General features: G+C 43.0%; 1 protein-coding gene across 7 annotated transcripts in view; it reads left to right on the top strand.

Annotated features, from left to right (window-relative positions):
- The window catches only part of SCAF8 (SR-related CTD associated factor 8), a 223,876-nt gene that overhangs the window by 123,978 nt on the left and 77,795 nt on the right, over window positions 1-22,103 (top strand). Inside the window, exon 22 of one of the 7 annotated variants that reach the window (XR_005985685.1) lies at window positions 19,034-19,184. The exons of the other annotated variants lie outside the window; for them this stretch is intronic. The gene's annotated coding sequence lies outside the window, so the exon portion shown is untranslated. The remainder of the gene's footprint in view (window positions 1-19,033; window positions 19,185-22,103) is intronic. 7 annotated transcript variants of the gene reach the window in all.

A 22,103-nucleotide genomic window follows, 5' to 3' on the forward strand; every position in this document is an offset into this window, starting at 1 on the left:
TGTAAAACCTGAATACAAATGATCTATCCAGCCACTAAACATGAGTTAGGTCTGTGTACGCTGAACCTAAAGCTGTTCATCATAGACCACGGGGTGAAAAAAAAAAGCAAATTACAGAACAGTATTATCCCTTATGGAGATTTTTGGAAAACCAACAGAGAGGGTATGTTTGTATGTATATATAAGAAAGTCTCAGAAGATAAATGGCAGGAGGGAACAGAGGGACTTTCACTCTCTCATGGTAGTATTTGCACAATCATAACATATTACTTGTATAATTTTAAAAAGGTTTTCTTTTAAAAAGTTTTTTTTAAAGATTTTATTTATTCATTCATGAAAGACAGAGAGAGACAGAAAGAGAAAGAGGCAGAGACACAGGCAGAGACACAGGCAGAGGGAGAAGCAGGCTCTTTGCAGGGAGCCCAATTGCAGGGAGCCCAATTGCAGGGAGCCCAATTGCAGGGAGCCCAATGCGGGACTCAATCCCGGGTCTCCAGGTTCACGCCCTAGGCCAAAGGCAGATGCCTAACCACTGAGCCACCCAGGCGTCCCTAAAAAGTTTTTAATAAAAAAAAAAAAAGAATGAAAGAAATCCTGACTGATTTAAAGGTATCTGTGCAGGATCCCCGACTGTTCTGAAACACAGCCAGTGAAAACCAGGAAGCGAGTTCCAGAGTCTGCTGAACAGCCAAAGCAGTTGTAACAAGGTCTGTTTTGGAGGAGCACAGGGGCCTGGGGGGACTAGGCCAAGTAGGACAGGTTTGGGCAGGCCAGGAGGTCACGGCCAGGACCATTGGTCAAGGTGGATGTGGTCAAGCAAGCAGGTCCAGTGTCTTGTTAGGAGGCATCAGACCATCTGGGAGCTGGTGTAGAGTATGTGTGTGTTTCAAGGCAGATTGAAGGGCAAGGCCTACAGGTGCAGCTTACTCCTGGTCTGTGTGAATGCAGACAGGTCTCTTAGGAAGCCCACATATGCATCATAGAAGGAATGCAGACACTGCTCTGAGATTCTTGGTCATTCTAGTCCACAGTCGTTCAGTACAGAGATGAAACTGATAAGCTGTCCTGGTGGAGCAGGAAATTTCCACTCTCTAGTCCAACAACTAGGCGAGCATCTAGTGTGTGCAGGTGACAGCAGGAAGTAGTAACAGCTGGTAGCTTTACGTTGTGAGGTAAGATAGAAATCTCTGCATGAAGAGCAAAAAGCAGCCAAAGGCATTGCATTGTACTGTGTCCAAATACCCGACTGTAGGCTGAGCTACATTTATGTTCCATGTGCAAATTTGTAGTAATGAAAAATTACCTTATGTGGAATATCCCATTTCTCAACATTGTAGATAACTGAGACTTAATGTTTATTGTAGACAAGAAGTCATCAGTTTACTTTTCCAAGTTAGTTCACACAACCAAAAATTCATATTTAACTTTGAAACCTGTTTTTCTTTTCCTTTTTTTTTTTTTCTGGTTGATTTTCAAGAGACTAACTTTTTAATATTAGGCATAAGAGGGATGTGGGCTATGACCTTGGCTTTTTCTTTCATGTACAGAACACTGAGTGCCATTATTTTTCCTCTCAACACCAAATGGCTTTCTTGATCGTGCACTGCTTAATTGTCTTTTTCATTTGAAAACACTTTGAAGGTCTTCCAGTGTAATTAAGAGAGTTTATTTTTGTTGAATTAAAACAGTAGCAAGTCTATTTTCCTTGAAACTAAGTGTAAAGATTGTTTCTTATAAAACAGGAGGTATCCAGTCCTGTTGAAAGCATGACCGTTTGGGGTGGATATTATTCAAATCCAGTGTCTCCTATGGAACAGTGTTGAGGGTGGCAGGGAGAACACTTGAACTGTCTGTGTGCAGATTTCCTAGTGTGAACCAGGAAGTCTGGGGATAGGGCGTCCTGCAGAGGGCCATTCAGGGATTGCGTGAAGGTCAAGTGTGTTGAGCCTTAGCACAGCACCTTGTTTGCACTTGAGGACTCAGGACTATTATTTTATTCCGATTGTTTCTCCAAAGGCTTCTCCAGGCTATAGACTCCAATCTCTGTAAGTAGCATCTAAGGAGCCCCCCTGCCCCCTTCTCTGCCCCCACTGCCACCCCAGGGTGCCTGCCCAAATCCACCCTCTCACCACAAACTGGCCCGAACTGGAGGGAGGACAGGAGGAAGGGAGTCACTGTGATGCCCTCCAGCGTGAGGGATCGGGCCCATAAGGAAAAGCCATGGAACATTCGGGAGAGGTCAATGGCCGACAGGGACCATGGATATTTGACATTACCTATTAAAGGGAAGGAGCTTGGTTTTCACTTTGGAAGATGAAAAACACCATAGCAAACTTGAGTTTTCCCTTAAAAGATCACTTCTGACCTTCAATGATCCTGTCTGGAAGCCATCGCTCCCCCCCCCCTTTAGGTCTTATATTGCTCTAGACAACAATTATTTAGGTGGATATTTCATTTTTCATTTTATGGCAGCCTTCTGGTTCATGTGTTTATGTTTATATATTGCTATCCGAAGAGCAAACAGGAGGCACCCTGTATCCATCAGATTTGATGGCTCTTCCAGAATCTACATGGGAAGTGGATGGCACTCTTAAGTGGGTCCCCAAGGACCTGCAGGCGATCAGTGATCTCCCTGACTCTCCAGCATAGCCGGCAGCATTCTCTTCATCGGGAAAACACTTGGCAGCAAGCAGTTTATGAAAGACACTTTTTTGGAAAGCCCTAAGCATTCCTGATACTCCCTAAGGAAATTCTATTTAAAATTACCACTCTTTATTAGACTTAGCTAAAAATATTCATCACATACCATCCTAAGTGCTCAATTAGGTTGAATATTTATATATACATTAAGGCTTAGCCGTGGCTGTATTTATGAAGTGTAAGCGAGCACTGAGTAAATGTACTCCTCCCTTCCCAGGAAGAACCACTCACTGTAAAAACAGTGCTAGGATTGTGCATGTTTGTGTTTGCTGGCAGGGGTGGGGGGATTTTTCTCCTTTTTTTTTTTTAAAAAAATGCTAGTTCGCCTTCCTTGTGGAATGCAAAACTGGGTCCAGAGGGGCAAAGAGTGAAGGAAGGAGCCAGACAGAGGGCAGGTGATGGTGGGCGAGGTCAGGAAGACTCTGCCAGGAGACAGGTTTAGTAACTCCCAGGCCCCCCTCCCAGGGGACAGGTAAGGGGCACGGGGGGTGCTGGCCAAGAGCACAGGTGTGGACCGGGTGGTCATGGGGGGAGCACTCACTGGTAGAGCGGAAGCACACGGTATGATAAAGCCCTGATGATGGGGCTTGGAGAATGAGCAGGGCGCAGGCTCTGCATTTGTTTCATGTCGCCTGGCAGATGTGTATGTGGCAGTCTTCTCTTTGTATTCTTCTAGAAGGAAACAGCCACTCAGGCGAGGGAAGGGGGTGGTGACTCATCTATGGGAATTATTCTCTCTACCTGCTTCCCAAATAATAATATTGTAGCTATAATCTCTCTAGTTTGGGGCAAGGAGGTAGTGTATAATTTTTGTTAATAGTTTCCTAACAACCAAAGGTGGGAAGTGACATTCTTCTGCATACCCAGGACCTGGACTTTTGCAGGTAGCTGGGGTAAAGTGGGAAGAGCATTGGAAGATTGGGGTGCACGACCCGGATCTGACACCTGCCTTACACCATGACCACACCTGAGCCTGTTTCTGATTCACGAGGCTCCCTTAATACCTGTCTTGCCAAAATGCGAGGATAAGAAAATGAGCGGAGACTTTGTTCTAGAGACAGTCCTAGCATATGCTCTATAAAATGTTCCATCAGCGATGTCACCCATGATGAGACCATCATCACCAAGGCTTTAGAGTGTAGCCAGCATGTCAGCATCAAACGTGTATTTTATATAATCAGTGTTAACAAGGACAGAGCATCTTTGGCAGCAGAATATAGGAATACTTCCATCGTGGCAACCTGAAGTAGTCCCAGAGTATTCTGAACGTTAAGGGCTTAGTAAGAAAGGATTCATTCACCCAACAGGTAGTGCGAACCTGCCAGATACTTCAGGCACTCCAGGAGATGCTCCTTCTCCTGCAATGGTAAAAATACTCATCCTAACCTTGAGTTCAGAAAAATGGAAATTAACCTAATGCTCTTTCTGAACCAGTGTGGATGGTGTTACACAACTTTTATAACAGTAAAATTGGTAAAAATGATTATAGTTTTTAGCTACATATATGTATGTATACACACACACACATACACATGCACACATACATATTTGGCTTCACACAGGAGAAGTTTAGCACTCTCAGAGCTAGAGAAGGTCTGAGTGTTGGCTGTTCTGGAGCCCAAATGACCAGTTACCTGCAATGCCTTCCCACCCAGTTCTCCCTAAAGCTACTGTGCTGTTCCTCGTGGTCTGTATGGGGGCCTGCCTGGATCAACATGTAAAAAGTCTTCCTGTTTTTTTTCATTTTGAGAGGTTAATGTACATACTATGCATCTCATTTCCTCTTTATTTCACTCCTTATACTTGTGCTAATTCTAGTCATGAAAGTCTTTTGCATATACACATATTCTCTTAAACTATCTGCTTCTCATTCTCTCTTTACTTTCCAAGGAAAGGAAGAATGTCCTGTCCTGCCCCCTAGGCATTTCCTCTGAATAACTATTGGGTGCCTGTGCCTGACAATACCCTGGTTTTATAGTTGGTAGGAGACCGGGTAAGACATTAGTCCTATATCCATAAAGTTCATATGCTCATAGAGCTAAGAATTTATAAACCAAAAACTATAGGACAAAGTAGAAAGTAAGTGCCAAAGCATGAGACTTTTTCAGTTGAAAACTGAAAAAAAAAAAAGTGCATTAGTATAGATTTTCAGATGTTCTATATTATTATTTGAAATAGTACAAGAAGTGGTGCTCGGGTGGCTCAATTGGTTAAGCATCCAACTCTTGGTTTTGTCTCAGGTCATGATCTCAGGGTCCTGAGATGGAGTCCCACTTTGGGTTCCATTCTCTGTAGCGAGTCTGCTTTTCTCCCTCACCCTCTGCTCCTCCCCCACTCTCTCTCTCTCTCAATAAAATAAATAAATAAATAAAATCTTAAAAAAAAGAAATAGTACAGGAAAAGAAAAAGTTGTAAGTATAAAGAATGAGCACATATTGGTCATCAGTTTGGCTTTAGGTTTTGTTTTATTTGTTCACCCAACAGATAATTGAGTGGCCAGGCACTGTGTTGGGTGCTAGAGAAATTAAATGCCGTCATCCATTTAGAAGCTCCGAGCATAATAGTAACAGAAGGCAGGAAAGTATGGAAACGAAATATGTACCCAGTGTGTTGCATGTGACTCCATGGGATCCAGGTCTGGCGGCTCAGAGGAGGTCCTCTGAAAGGCTTCATAAGGAAGGTTAGTCCCATGATTTTTGAAGACCATAGGGGGTGTGATTTCATAGAAAGAAGGTTGTGGGGGAAGCAAGCCTCAGAAAAATCAATGAGCTTCCTTGGGAGGGTGAACATTTGTAAAGTCTGATTCCAAGTTTGCTAAGAGAGAGAGAAAAAAGACACAAGGGAAATTGCATAATTTTGAGAAAGGAATGATGTAAATATAAGATGATGGTCATTCTAAGTGCTTTTTTACTTTATCCATTAGGTTAGGAACAATTAAAGGCAGGTTACCTATTAAAGCGTCTCGATTAAGCTTTCCTAGGAAGTCAAAACATTTTTCAAGACATACTGCTTATTAACCCTAGATATGAAAGATTTATTAAAGGCAAAAACTACAATGATGCTTCATATAACTGAATCCCAGAAAATCTTGGCTCTGGTCCTGAAAATCTTGAAATAAAATGTTTTCTGGAACATTAATTGGAAGACAGCTTGCTATCACCAAATTGTTAGTCTGTGGTAGAAACTCAAAACTGCTAACAGATGCCTCCTACAGATTTTTAAAATATGGAATTATTTCAGCCAGCTACCAAACCATTGATCTATGTAACTTTTTAAAACTATGAAATATGCATATAAATCTACATAACCATTCGACTGAGAAAAAAAAGCGTTTCTCTTTGTACTATCTACCGTAAACATCTGATTGCCAAACTGAGACTGGCTTTGACTAGAATTTAGCTATTTAAATTAACTCCAGAGTTTATCTAAAACCAATTCACATTAAGTTTTTAAAAAATAGCATTTAAATTTTAATCCTTGACTTCTTTAGTCCTTAACTAACTATGTGACCTTGGGTAGGTTCTTTAGCATGCCTAAGGAATGCCCAGGTTCCTCTAAGACCCTGCTTCCAGGGTCGCCTGGGTGGCTCAGTTGGTTGGGCACCTACCTTCAGCTCAGGTCATGATCTTGGGGTCCTGGGATTGAGCCCCACATTGGGCTCCCCGCTCAGCAGGGAGTCTGTTTCTCACCTCTCCATTGGCCCCTCCCCCTTGCTCATTCTCTCTCTCTCTCTCCCAAATAAATAAATAAAATCTAAAAAAAAAAAAAAAGACCCTGCTTCCAGTTTGAGCATTTGAGATTTGCACAAGCACATATAATCTATATATGTTGTTAAATATTTAGAATATTAGAATATGGGATGCCTGGGTGGCTCAGCAGTTGAGCATCTGCCTTCATCAGGGCATGATCCTGGAGTCCCAGGATTATGTCCTGCATCAGGCTCCCTATATGGAGCCTGCTTCTTCCTCTGCCTATGTCTCTGCCTCTCTCTCTCTCTGTCTGTCTCATGAATAAATCTTTTTAAAAAATTAGAACATTTTAGAATATTTAGAATAAAACTCCCCAATTATTTACATCAGTTAGTTAGTTAATGAGTTTACTAAGGTATATGGGGCCAGGCCCACTCTATGCCCATTTATATTAATTATATTTACTCCTATGTAGAGTTAAATAGAGTAAGGAAGGTAAAGAGAAATCCTTTAGGAGTTAGACTCCACTTCCAGACAGAGCTGCCAGTCAACTCAAAATGGGAGCACAAAGGGAGGGCATTTACTCCCTGTACTGGTGATCCTAGTGGGGAGGGGAGACCTCAGTTAATACACACCCGCCACACCCTGCACCCAATCCAGTTCACAGGTGCCTCTTTAAAACAAACAAATGTATCTTTCTCCTATTTTTATAATAAAATTCTAATCATGAAGCCTCTTAATTTTCAAAATGCCCCTTTTGTATTTTTTTTAACTTTTGCTAAATACTAAAGAGTATCTGTCCAATTGTGTAGATAACATAGATAAAACTGGGTCTCAGAATATGCAGATTCTATTATTATTTCTATTTCAAAAATCATACGAGTAATGCATATGGTAGAAAAAAGTAGATGATGGAGGTAAGTATGAAAGAAATAAAATCACCTGTAGTTCTAAATCTGGGCATTTTTTTTTTATTCCTTAAAATATAGCAGATTTTTGTTTGCCATATAGAATACATGATAGTGTAGAATAAAACACTGCAAAATTAAAAAGATTTTCATCAGAAACTAATATAATGTTATGTCAACTATACCTCAAAAAATATATGGAGAGAGGGAGAAAGACCAAAATAAAAAAAATGTAATTAGGAAAAGGATGAAATAATATGTGTAATACTCTTAAAAAAAAAAAAAAAACCAACAGGGGCATCTAGGTGGCTCAGCCAGTTAAGCATCTACCTTTGGCTCAGGTCATAATCCCAAAGGTCCAGGGATTGAGCCCTGGGTCTGGCTTCCTGCTTAGTGGGGGGCCTGCTTCTCCCTCTCCCTTTACCCTCGGCTCCTGCTGCCTCTCTCTCCCTCTATCTCAAATAAATAAATAAAATCTTTAATAAAAAAAAAAGGAGAGAGGCTCCCAGGGGGCACAAATAGTTAGGCATTAGATTCTTGGTTTCCACTTGGGTCATGATCTCTGGAATGTGACTCCAGGCTCAGCACAGAGTCTGGTTGGAATTCTCTCTTAAAATAAATAAATAAATCTTTTTTAAAAAATAGTAAAATAAATGTTAAAAGTTTTAAAAAGGAAGGAAAAACGTTTTAGAGAGCTTAAGACAGCATAGAGTAGAGGAAGCATGTGAGTTCTGGTGTCACTCAGAGCTATGCTTTTGATGACTTTACCCCTCACTCATGGGTTGCTTGGGGCCACAGGCTTCATATCTCCGAGTTGCTCTGCAAAAATGGGGATAATGACGCCTGTCTGGGGTATTGATGGCAGTTTCTGGTGGAGGCACCATGGAAAGTAACCAGGTACCTGTTACCATCCCTAAGTGGATGGGCATGTGTAGTTGTGGCACCTTGCACACGTGCTTGTACCGTGACAGTGTTTAGAAGAAGCTTTCAGAGGGTTCAGAGATAAACTCAGTGGATAGAGTCTCAAAAAGGGAATTGGACTCAAGAGGAATAATAAAGTCAACAACGTAACCCTGCTAATATATGCAAAGTGACCCTAATCCCGATGGAAAAGAAATGAGGTCTTTGTACAAAGGACACTTCAGAGGAGATGCACAGCCCGAGATTGACCATGAAAGAGTAGTCCAGCACTCTAGAAAGCCAGCAAGGAGGCTGCAGGTCGGTTTGAGATTGGGGCTTATGTAAAATACTGCAGACAGCAACAGTTGTCTTTTCAGTGCTGCTCAGAATGAAAACCGTGAGGAAGGGAGATGCGACTCCTCGGGGCAGGTGACATTATCTTAGTAGACCTAGAACAAACCCTGCAGAAGAGGGAAAAGTCTAAGGAAGGTAGATGGACAATGAAAAACCCTGGCCTTGAAAAATGGCATCCCTGGGAACAAGAAGAATGGATAGGTTGACCTCAAAATTGCTGCAAGATCCAGAAATGGTGAGGCGAGCAGGAAAGGATTCCTGTGCTTGGAACTGGGCAAATGTTTTTGATTTTCAAGCAAAGTTCTTGTTTCCTAGAACTACAGGCCAGTGAACTTGTCACCATTCTGAGCATGATGCTGAAAAAAAAATAATTAAAAGGTTTGTCAGTTGTTAAAATAAGGGGGAGGGTGTGGATTCTGTGCCCCAGAGGAACTAGTATAGGTTCTGGCGATTCCTGCCAGAAATAAGATTGCAGCTTTTAAAGAGGGTCATTTGACTGGCGGATGAAAAATGTTACAGATGCTCTGTGTCAGGATGTGAGTGAGGTAGCTGAGAAAGTTGTTAAAGATTCATTTGTGGAAGGAGTGGAGACATAGGACCTGGGTGGTAGTGCAGCCTGACTGGCTCACACCACTCTACTCAGAGACCTGGTCAGTGGACCAGCGTCAACCCTAGAGGTGGGACTGCTTGAGGGTGGCCCCCAATCTCACGGTAGAACACAGGGTGAGGGGGTGCCTGCTGATCTGGACAGTGTGGAGCAGGATCAGAAGCCACAGCCTGGTCAGAGGGAGAAAGCAAAGCCAAATGGATGCAAAAGAAGGTCCAGGACACAAATGAGGGGAGCGAGGGACAAGGACACCTGGAACAGGGAGGGGTTGGACTGCCCTATGAGCCAGTGCAGACGAGTCTGGGCCGGGGTGTCATTGCGGTGGCACCGGTGTCCTCATGCTCCCTGCAGGGAGCCCGATGTGGGACTCGATCCCCAGACCAGGATCACGCTCTGGGCCGAAGGCAGGTGCTCAACCACTGAGCCTCCCAGACGTCCCACAGTTTCCGTACCTTAAAGGACAAGTTTCAAATGTGTCCATAGGAGAATGATCCAGATTTGGGGGAGTCTGTCTAAATCAGATAAGGATTAATATGCTCACCCTGGAGAACATTTGAAGGGTTTTCTGGCCACTGGTTTACAAAAAGTGAAGTGCAGTAGAAAGATTGGACTTATCTTTGGTGACACCAGAGGGCATAGATTTCAGGCTTCCAAATCCTTGAGGGAAGCCCCCAAAAGAAATGGAAGCCTCAGGAGAGAGACCCAGCCCCTGGAGAGGCGGCCTGGACAAAAGGCACTTTCAGGGATGAGAGAGAAGTCGGGGATCCAAGGAAGCACCCGTCTGACAACTTGAAATCCGGTGGTTCTAAGTCTGTCACCTGTCTTCTGTTCTTCTGTATAGTTGTGGTTACTAAAGGCATCGTGTGCAAATTCTGAATTGTTGCTGTAAAAGATGTGCTATTCGAGACTGTTCCCTTCTTTTTGAGCTGTATGATTCAAAACTAAAAGGTTTGGGTGATCTTGTCAGAAAAAGGCATCTGTTTCAACCCGGATCATTCCATAACATTCGTTATTATCCTTCAGGGAGGAACTGGATTGAAATGAAAGGTAGAGGTAGGACCTAAATTGCATATCTACCCTTCTGGGTGCCAGGGAGCCGTGCACATTCTTGCACGTCAAAGCAAGCCGGGGCTTTTTTCTTAATTTTTTTTTAAAAAGAAAAGAATGATAACCAACCACTTTTTTTTTTTTTTTTCAGATAGGCAGATTGTTAAGGATGGACATTTTAATATAGTTTACATTTTTAAAAATTTGTCTTATTTATTGTTGTAAAGATAAAAGGAAGTCCCTCCTGAGAGCTTTGGGGGCCAGCCAAAGGCACGATGTCATCAACTATAACTGATAATTGATGGCAAGTTTCCCGGTTCTGGTCAGTGCTACCGTGACCACGCCCGGAGATCAAATACTTGCCCTTGTCCTTTAGCACAGGAGAAGGGATTCAGGAGCCATGGGAACTTTATTTCCACTGTGTTCCCACGCGAGGGGGCTGCAGTGGGTGGTCAGGCTCCGCTCCTGACTCCTGATGGGCGCGCGGTCGGGGCACGAGGGAGCTGTTTGGCTGGTCACAGGTGTGCCTTCTACACACAACGTGTAAACAGTGTTAACTGTGGGCTTCCCCAGAGTATGCCGCAGCTGGTCAGAGTTGTTCAACGAGGCGCTGTCCTCATTACCGAGGATGCTGGTCTCCTGTGACGCCGGGTTGGCCCAAAGGCCTGTTGTTGTTGACACTAAGTGGCTCCCAGGTGCTTTGCTCTGAAAGTATCAGGTGATCAGTCCTCTGCTCTTCCTTTTCTCTTCCTTTCTCTCCTCTCTCCCTCAGTCTCTCTCTCTCTCTGTCACATACACACATACCCTCTCACTCTTCCACACTCCCACGCATTCTCTCTGTCTTCATTTAGAGAAAGCTCTGGAGAGCTCCTCAAAGCAGTGCCCAGCCCCAGCCTCTCTGAGCATCTCTCACTCCAATTTGTGCTTTTGTAGCACACTTCTGTCCACTTGCTTTAATTCTCTCTCTCCGGGCATGTAAGCTGGCCAAGGACAGAGGTGGTACCTTATTCACCTCTTTGTCTCCAGCTCCCAGAACATCCCAGGCATGTGGTAAGCTCACGAGAATTCTCTGGAGGAGAAAAAAAAAGAAGGTAACTTGTAAAAGGAGCATTCTTATAGTCAAGAATAAGTAGTAAAGGATACACATCCTTGAAATACATCTTTGGTTCTAGATTAACCATGTTACTGCGGAAGTGAACACAACCTATTATGTTAGCTCAGAGTCCCTGAGGTACCCACACATCTAACTCCCCAGTAGGGTGCTAAATAAAATACAGGATGGCCAATTAAATTTCAGATACATAACAAGTAACTTTTAGTATAAGCATGTCCCATACAATTTTGGGACACACTTACACCAAAAATTATTTCTTATGTATTTTCATTTGCTATATTTGGCAAACCTATGTCAAGTTCCCTGATATATATATTGATTTGCCACATTGTAGAATGTTTCAGTGTTCTTTACAGTTTTCCCAAGAAGAAATCAGCTCTGGTATCAGCCTTGCCCCCCAGATTTGGCACCACTGATTAGAGCCATGGTTCATTCAGAACCTTTCTTGAACTGAAATACATATGACAAATGACGTTTATGTCTGAATCCCTCTTAACTCCTCCTTCATTTTCTCCCACTCAAGAAAGCATTGACTATAAATGATAGTGACTGTTACAGGAATAACTTTGAATCCTTTAGATTTATTGTTTACAAGAAATAGTTTTCAGATTTGTACTTTATTATTGTCACTAAACCTAGAAATGACTTGTCACCTCTTGCAGCTAATTAGAGATTGACTTTGAGATTGAGGGTGAGTGGCTAGAATTTAGTGGTAAAAAAATGAAGATTATGGATTTTATTTCACTTCTGAGATGTATTGCTTTCTTTGCAAGAGAAAAATTATCTTGGACTCAAGAAGACAGAAGACCTTTCTCTAGAGAGAGAGAGAGAGAGAGAGAGAGAGAGAGATAGAAGAGTAAAAAGCTTACCTCATTACCAGAAACATACCCCAAGCATGGATATCATTAATAGTCAGTTGACAGTTTCCTTTTTACATGTAACAAAACAAAATTGGAATCCATCAAACCCCACTGACAGGGTCATTTAAATAGTCGTAGTAAAAGCTTTTTATACAAAAAGCTATATTACTGAGAAATGAGTACAGGCATATCTCAGAGCTATTGTGAGTTTAGCTCTAGACCACCACAATAAAGTGAGTATCACAATAAAATGAATCAGATTAAGATTTTTGTCTCCCAGTGCATACAAAAGTCATGTTTACACTATTGCAGTGTATGAAGTATGCAAAATAGCATTATATTTTCAAAAATAGTATATGCTTAATTTAAAAATACTTTTTTGCTAAAACAACGCTGGCCATTATCTGAGCTTTCAGCAAGTCATAATCACTGATCACAGGTCACAAGAACAAATATAATAATAATGAAAAAATTTGAAACATTGCAACAATTACCAAAATATGCAAAAACAGAAAGTGAGCAAATGCTGTTGGAAAATTTGCGCCAATAGACTGGCTTGGTGCAGGGTTGCCACAAATCTCAATTTGGACAGAACAAAGTATCTTCAAAGAGCAATAAGGTGAGGTATGCCAGAGTATCTTTTTTGATTTTATATCCACCACCAAATGTTTAGTTCCTTAACGGTAAAAATTGCCTTGGCAGTATAAGAAATATCGCAGATATGCCAGTGGACTAAAGCACAATTGGAATAAACCAAAAATAAAGAATATACCATATTTCCACTGAGATAATTTTTTCCACTGAGATAACATATTTTAAAATTTTATTTATTTATTCATGAGAGAGAGAAACAGAGACACAGGCAGAGGGAGAAGCAGGCTCCATGCAGGGAGCCCGACGTGGGACTCGATCCCGGGTCTCCAGGATCATACCCCGGGCTGAAGACGGCGCTAAACCGCTGAGCCACCCGGGCTGCTAAGATAACATATATTTTTTAAATTTTTTAAAATTTTATTCATTTATTCATGACAGAGAGAGAGAGAGAGAGGCAGAGACACAGGCAGAGGGAGAAGCAGGCTCCACGCAGGGAGCCCGACATGGGACTCGATCCCGGGTCTCCAGGATCACATCCCGGGCCAGCACTAAACCACTGGGCCATATCTCTACACACCCAACGAGGGGTTCAAACTCATGACCTCAAGAACAAGAGCTGCATGCTCTGCCAACTGAGCCAGCCAGGGGCCACTCTACTGAGATAATTTTTAATTATTATTTTGAAATATAATTGAATTTTTTAAGAGGAGGGGGGCGGAGAGAGAATCCCACGTAGGCTCCACGTTCAGCACAGAGCCCAACATGGTGCTCCATTTCATGACCTGAGCCAAAATCAAGAGTCAGTCACTCAACCGACGGGGCCACCCCGGGGCCCCTATATAAATTCTTTTTTTTCCCTTTTTTAAAAGACAAACCCTAACATAGTACCACACCTAAATTATAGCTTGAGTTTACATTTCTTTTTCCTAAGAAACAAATGAAGAGACATACCAGTTATTCAGCCCCTTTGGTTGTTGGCAAGTATCGATTGTCAATGCTTGTGACATCCCAGAAGCATGGTTAGGAGCTGAGCATAATGCAAATGAAAGAGTGATATATGAATACCCATCTTACGGCCACCTGGGACCACCTAGTTGAATTTATTAAAACTACTAGAAGTGGGTGGCCTTCTTCCCTATGTCATGACTCCATGCCCCATGCCCTTGTTGCTTCGTGGTATATTGGTCCATGTCCAGCTACTACTATGTAAACCTGGGACCGCTTCTCCAGAGTGGCACTCTATTAAGCATCCCAGGAGATGTTCCAAAGAGGGAGCTATAGAATGCGAAAGGATGTGCAACTTGTCATAATTCCAAAGAGAAAGAAAGCCAGAGATTTTGACAACATTTTTGGCAGCTAGATTCTCCGGAGATGATTTGCTCACATGCGCTTGGCTGGCAGCTTAAACCCAACAGTGGGTTCTTGACGCAGAGGAGCACTTTGTCAGACTGGTTTATTGTACCGCCTCGCAGACATTTCCTTTCACACGGCCTGCACCAAGCTGGAGGCCTTCATTGGGGGATGAAATGTTTCCTGTGTTGAGGACCAAAAATGAGGACAGACTTTGGGTGCAAATGTAAGCCCTATGTTGTAGGAGCAGCATGAGCTGAGAGGGTGACATAGCTTCCAGGAGCTGGTGTGCTCATCTGTGAAAAGAGGTTAAGGATAGCTGCTTGAGGCTCAGGAACAGGAGTTGGGTCCTCATTTCTCTCCCTCCACACCACAGTGATAAGCCTGCAACCCCACTGTAGGCCCCTTGCCAGGATTTACAAAGGCTTGTTAAACTCACGCAGTCACTTAAGGAAGAGGGTAAACAGTTACAGGCCAAGTTGTCTGGAGAGGTAGAAGTATTTTCTTTGAAATTGCCAGAAAGGACACAGGCTTTTGACTGTGTTGAGTGGCAGGTGGTTGGAACAGTAAGTAGCAGTTTCATTTGAAGATATATAAAGACAACGGAGGGGTGCCTGGCTGGCCTTGTAGAACATGCGACTCTTGATGTTGGGGTCATGAGTTCAAGCACCACCGTTGGGCATAGAGGTTACTTAAAAATTTTTTTTTCCAAAAAGGCAACTCAGTGGCAAACTTTTAATAAATTGTCCATATCTCATGATGGCTGTATTTTTCTTGTTGTGTAATTCTCTGTCATAAATAGTTTACAGGCAGGGCTGTGCTCGTGTTGTCCTGGGACCTGTTGGAATTCTGTTTCCTTAGCTCCCCTGTCTCCTGGCCAAACAACTTATGCCAAGAACACCTAACCCTGTCCTTGCCTTTAATCCAGTTCTACCATGCTGCCTGGCCAAGGGTGTAGACTCTGCTCGTCCATCCTTCTGCTGGACCCAAGGAGATTACTTTAACAGCTAACCTATCAAACTTATACAAATGATAAATGTACTAAAAACCGAGAGGGGTTTTGGGGTCCTATTTCTCAGTGTGTATATGACTGGGGGAGGAAAGAGGGAGAGACTTAAACAAATTATTTAGAATCGACTTGTGTTCCTGACATTTTTAGAACACCTAACACCGAAAGGAAGGGGTGATTTTGTCTTGAATTATTATTTGTAAAGTGGATCAGGCTTTCCTTTAGTATGCATTATAATTTCAGAGAGGGATTCAATTTTCCAAAATATGCTAAATGAAGAGCATTAGGTATCTAATCAAGAAAAATAGTCCCTGAGTTCATAAGCGGAGAGTTTCATTTTAGGGAATCCCCCAAGAGTGGATCCCTAGAGTGGATCCAAGGGGAGGCTGCATTTGTCATGGCCTTAATTTGACTTGATTCATTGATACATCTTAAAATCATTGTAGGACAAGTCTTTCCAATAAAAGTTGTGTATATGTTAGATCAGTGGCCTTCGAACTTATGCCAGAATCTGTGAGGTCAGAGTGTGCAGGATCCTATAAGGGCCTGGGAAAACTGGCTTCTACCCAAGCTGCTTGGCACTCATGCGTCTGACACACTGGACTCTCACAGCTTGGAACTAGGAAGCTAATTATAAACTAATGCTCAAGTCCCTTAGCATTCCTGGCTCTAACATGTATGGTTTCAACTATTCTAGGCTGACTCGTGGCATGTAATAATCTACAATTTTGCCAAGGCACAGATGTGAGTTAACCTTCATTGCAAGCCAAGTAGGCAGCAGTGTATCACTTTGTGGGTGAGCGGGCCCACCTGGCCTTTTTCTACTCATCATTGCATACCTGTTTGAGGGGGAAATTAATACTACAATGGGATTTGTAATTTGGGGGTCTGGTAACATCTGAGAAGTATCCTTCCTCTGATGTTTAAGGTCTTCTGGGGAAAGACAAAGGACTCTGGACAGCTGGATGGAATGCAGGTGCCATAGCCCAGGGGGTTATGAGATAAGTCCTGGGATGTTCTGTGTCGTATCACCTCAAGAGCAATAGAGGGATTTCTATGTGGGGAACAGATGTACATCAGCTTTCAAACAGTGCAGATGAAGAGATTTTCTTATCCCAAATCCTGGTCAAGTCTTCTGAGAAATATGATTATAAAAGCAATCTCAATTCATTTTTATTTTATTTTATTTTATTTTATTTTATTTTATTTTATTTTATTTTATTTTAATTTTATTTATTCATGATAGTCACACACAAAGAGAGAGAGAGAGAGAGAGAGAGAGGTAGAGGGAGAAGCAGGCTCCATGCAGGGAGCCTGACGTGGGATTCGATCCCGGGTCCCCAGGATCGCGCCCTGGGCCAAAGGCAGGCACTAAACCGCTGCGCCACCCAGGGATCCCAATTCATATTTTTTTTAAAGTCATATCCCATTCTATTCTGTGTTATCACATATGCTCAAGATAGGTGTCCTGAAACTGTGCTGTTTGTAGGAGAAAGAGTATGTACTAGTGGTTAGTGGTTCATTAACTTGGGTCATGTTTGGAGTCCTCTGTGAGCTTGTTAAATAGAACACTGTGCTTTCCAGATAGCTATCATTCTGTTTAAAAAATAAATAAAAAGACATGCAATTCAGATATAGCGTTTGTCCCTGACATCAGAGTTACTACTCTGTGTGCTTGAGGGGGCCTCGGTTACAGCCCGGTCAGGCAGATGGTTGTTTGCCGTGGGGTAGCTGGTCCAAGTCCTCTCCGCACTACAGTTTAGGTATAAAGATGACCCTGCTTGTTGCACTTGCTACTACTGCATTGTGTTCATTGTGGGGATGTGGAGCCCCACTGCCTTAGTTATTTGGGTTTTTTTTTTTTTTTAAGATTTTATTCATTTATTTAGAGAGAGAGAGAGAGCCACGCATGCACAAGCAGGGAGGCGCAGAGGGGGAGGGAGAAAGAATCTGAAGCCAACTCCACACTGAGCACAGAGCCCGGTACTGGGCTTGATCCCACGACGGAAAGATCATGACCTGAGCTGAAACGAAGAGTCAAGTGCCTAACTGACTGAGCCACCCAGGCGCCCCAGTGCCTGTCTTAGTTATTTTATGTGCGCACGAGGAAAGACTGTGGTACAAAGACAAATACCTGCAACTCAGATAACTTACCAAACAGGCATGAACACATTTCTTGGTTGCATCCTTCCACACACATGAAGAGTAGTAGTCTCTCTCCCTTTTTATTTTCTTTTAATTTCACTCACTTAACCTTCTGGTGGTTCTTTTAAACAGCAAATTTCTGATTAAGTGTTTATTCTAGATAAGGAGATAAAGCATATACGTAGAAAGGAAAGATCTGATGTAGGCATAGCTGAGTCCACAGTGGGGGGCAGCCTGTGTCTGAGCTGGGCTGGTTCCTGGAAATGCTTTTCCTGCCACCTGTCCCTCCAGCCTGGGGCCTCGCTCCTTCAGGGCTTGCTGTCCACAGGGCTGGGGGTGGACGTTCCTGTCCTGAGAAACTCCAGTGGTCACCTTCCCTGGGGTTGCATTTTCTGGCGTCCAAGAAAAGCGAGTAGCTTGTCATCTCCTTGACTAATTTTTGTCAATTCTTTGCCACTGATTCAGTTTGCAAATTAGTTTCTGCATCTATTAAAAAAAAAAAGAAAAAAAGAAAAGCATCTGCTCAACTGGGTGGCCATATAGTCTCTCCAATTCAGTTGTGATGACAGCTGAGGACACCAGATTGAATTTGCCTTAAGCAAACTGGATATATGAAAAATTGAACTTCTTTTTAAAAAATGATGATTGTTCACTTTTCAAAAGGTTCCTTTGCCTTATGAAAAAAGATTACAGTAGGATTTCTTTAAACACCAACTTTTGCAATACTCTAAAAAAAAAAATGAAATTTAATCACTGACCCGTGTTTCCAGAGTATATTTTATGTGTGATGGGAGAATACCTATAAAAAATATTAAGCCTTTTAAAGTTAGCCTTTAAAATTATGAAAAATATGTTATCTGATGGGTTCAAGTTTACCCAATAAATATTAATAGGTTTTGCTCCAGCCTGGGAGGGAGGAAGAATAATACATCCTACTACTGACCGTTTGAATGTGCTAAATTAAAACCAAGGCCGTGCATCATGTAACCTGTCCCTCATGAATCTTAGAGTGTCTGTTCTTCGAAACCCAAAATCAAACCTTTTAACCTTTAAGCTGGAAGGAGAGCTACCTAAAGCAAGCTCCTGTGTAAAATTCATTTGCATTGAGCATCAGTCCAGAGCCTACCGCCTCCATGCATGCAATTGAGATGATTCTACTGCCAAGGAAGCAAGTGTCACTGGGCTGTTTCTTACTCCAGAAAGTCTAGGTGATTGGAGGTGTAACAAGTGGATTATTCAACTTCCAAGATGGCACTCAGTTTATTTCACTTTCATTCCTTCTGCCCTTTGCTGAGTAGCTGTTGGGACACCTGTGCCAAGGAGTGGGGCTCTGACAACAGCAAAGACAGACCTTGCCTTGCTCGCATGGAGCCTGCAGTCTGGCTTCCCATCCGTTAAGCATGGTGGTCTGCCCCAAGGTGATAGAGTGCTGCCCTTGACAATTCGCTCTTTTCTTCTTTCTCTTTCTGCTTCTGGTCTTCTTCCCCTGCCCCCACCCAAGTTCAAGATTTCAGGGTGTCAAAGCGCAGACTTACCAGATCATATGTGAATTTTTAACAGGGATCCTTTGTTTTCCTTTTATCTCAACAAGGGCATACACTTTGAATTTTTAAAAAATATAGATGTACTCAGGATCGGGAGTTCAAGCCCTGGGTTGGGCTCCATGCTGGGGGTGGAGCCTATTTTAAATAAATAAATAAATACATACACACACACTGATTCTTAGTTACTTGTGGTGATTCTCTCCTGCAAACAGGAATGGCCCAGAGAGAGAATGCTGAGAAGTAAAGAGAAAGGAGGAGGGTAGTCTGGTTGTTGGGGCGGAGTGGAGAAGAGAAGGATCCTGACTCCATAATGGCCAGAGTGTGTGGCCAGTAGGATCGCTGACACCCGGATTCATCAGGAAGGTGAGGGGCTCTGGGCTTTTCATTGACTTTTTTGGTGTGTCACAGAGTAGCTCAGAGTCATGATAGGAGGGAGAAGATGATGGGAGCAGAGCTCCCATGGACCAAGGGAGGCTGGTGACAGACCCTAGCCACTTGAGAAGGCCTCACAGAGGAGGCGGCCATCAAGTAGAGTGTCTTCAATAGCTGACTAAGTATCCAAGGTAGAGAAGGAGGGGACCAGCATACCAGGCAGAGGGAATGCAAACCTTTAGCTTCGCTCCTGTAACCTAAGAATGGGTGAGCATCTGTGCTCTGCCCTCCGTCGCCCGGGCTACCTGAGAACATGGGTGGCAGATGGAAGAATCCATATCCTTCCTGTCTCCTCTGTGATAGATATTTGGCACACAGCACCTCACTTAATCCCTATAGCTAGCCTCAGTGGTGGGTATTGATCCCCATTTTACAGTTGTGGAAACTTGTGGGAGCCCAAGATTTGCCTACCCAATAAAAAGTAGAATCAGAGATGCAAGCCTGATGAGTCCGTTCTGGAGAGCACCTTTTGGCCAGGAGGCTGAACTGCTTCTCCTGTGAGTTTGCTGGAAGGGTTCTGATACATCTCGTGACCCCTTCCACTGGTTCACATGAGACTGGACTTCACCACCTGTGGAAACAGCTCAGTCTGTGATGGTCCAGAAGTCTCTTATAGTTGGGCCATTCAGAGATCTATATTATATTTGGATGATTTGTGTCAAATGGCGTAATTTTCCAGGATATAATATCCGATACATTTATATTAATGAGAAAGGGACATTATAGGACATAGAGTGTTTTGTAGGACAAGAGATCAGAATGTCATCAAGATTCCCAATCTTTGTGTGCCCTTGGGCAAATGGGAGCCCTTTGAGCTTCAGTTTTTTAATGTTTAGAATGAGAATGTTGTGCCCTGCAATCCCTAAGGTCTGTTTTTGCACGAATATGTTTGTTCTGTTATGTTGGGATTAAGTATGCACACAGATTATACGCACAATACGTATGTGGATATGACGCAAGAAAGAAAATGTGATCTCAGTTTAGTAAAGGAGCCATGGGTATCTGTCATCATAGAGAGAAACTTCCCTAATAGGGAATAATTGCTTTTATTTTATTTTAATTATTCTTACACTTAGTACTTGGAAAGACCCAACTTCATACTGTTCTAATCTAATGGGACGTCGTTCCACACATTTTAAGTAGGTTTTTAACTACAGAACAATGAAACATTAGCAAATGATGTTAGAACATGTCTGCACACACTGATACTTTCAGATCTGTGCCAGCCATCCTGCTCCCATATGGGCTGACCAGACGGATCAGCTGGACGAGGCAGATTGGGGTCTGGCATCCATGAATAACTCTGGCACTTCCTTTTCGACGTGGCAGGGCAGGCTGGCTGAGGCTTGGATCTGAAAGTCTGTTTGCAAGGACCTAGTTTTCTTGGTGTTTCTCCATCATCTCCTTAGCCCAGTGGTGATGAATCCCATGCCTTAGTGCTGGAATAGATCTCACTCTGGGTAGGTTTTTCTGCGGCTGGCTTCGTAATCTCACGCCTTCTCCCTTTGGAGAGAACAGGAGAGATGAAGGCAGTGAATTCTGGTTGGTCAGCTTTGCTGATTGCTGGCAGCTCTGATGAGAGGTTTTTTTTTTTTTTTTTTTTTTTTTTTTTTTGCTGAGGAAGAAATGAAGATTAATGCAAAGGGGGTCAGAGCCTCTCTATAGATTCTCTTTCTCAACTGTAATTTAGAAATGATTCTTTAAAAAAAAAAAAAAAAGAAATGATTCTTTAGGCTTTACGCAGTTTCCAGCCTGCTCTAATGGATCATTTAGAAATCAGAACAAGTGTACTTTAACGGGGTAAAATGTGAACTAGGCCACAGAGCCTTTACATTGTTAATTTCTGTTCCTCCATGCAGCTGGCCTGCCTGGGGTGGGTTCTTTACAGTGAGTAAACACTGCCCGGTCTTTACTCCTTCATGCTTCTGTCACCCCAATAATTGACCCGGAGACCAGACCACTGTTTCTAGAACGGGGTTTCGGCAAGTAAGAAAGGATATGGCTGTCCTGGAAGCAGGTGGGCCTCGCCTGCTGTCCTGGCCACCGCTGGCCTCTCATCAGCAGTCCTGCACTTAGGTCACAGTATGGGGTGGCCATTCACACATCTGGTAGCCTGGATATCTGGGGTGAAGCAGCCTGTTAGAGGAAGGGCATAAAATACTTGGCATCAGGCATATTTGGCTTGAAGTCTGTCTCTGACACCTTGTACCATCTTGGCGAGGTCACTTAAGCTCTTTGAACCTCAGTTTTCTGGCTTGTAATGTGGGAATAACGAAACTCGCAGCATTGCAGGGCTGTTTGCCTCGATGAAGTGAGGCATGTATGTGAATTACCAGGAACCAGCAGACCCGCCACTCACCAGTGAGTTACAGCTATAGAAGGACACCTCCATGTCCATTTGCCTTCATTATGCCCATTTTATAAAAGAATAACTGCATTTCAAAATTAAGTTGCAGCGAATGCATCATTCATGGCAACATGAGCTGCAGAAGACCAGTTCTAGAACTTTTACGATTGCTTCCAACTATTCCTCCCCTCCAGGTACTGTGTCCCAGTTTATTTAAAAAAAAAAAAAAAAGTCATCTTTTGTGCCATGTTCTCACTGATAAGTGGGGGTTTTGGCCTCCTCTTTACAATGAAATAATACCCATTATTCTGGAGGAGAGTGAAGCTCTTTGGTAACTGGGAACAGAGCTCGCTTGCTCTTTAAGGAGCTTGGAGAAGCCACCTGTGCGGAGTGGGTGCTCAGGTGTCTTCTGTGATGAGGCTTGAGACAGAGCAGCTTATGGTGGGCTCTACACCTAAAGACGGAGCTCCATAGCATGCATAGAACTTGGGGCCCAAGGGTGC

This window comes from Vulpes lagopus, chromosome 2 (assembly GCF_018345385.1).
Source record: "Vulpes lagopus strain Blue_001 chromosome 2, ASM1834538v1, whole genome shotgun sequence".
NCBI lineage: Eukaryota > Metazoa > Chordata > Mammalia > Carnivora > Canidae > Vulpes > Vulpes lagopus.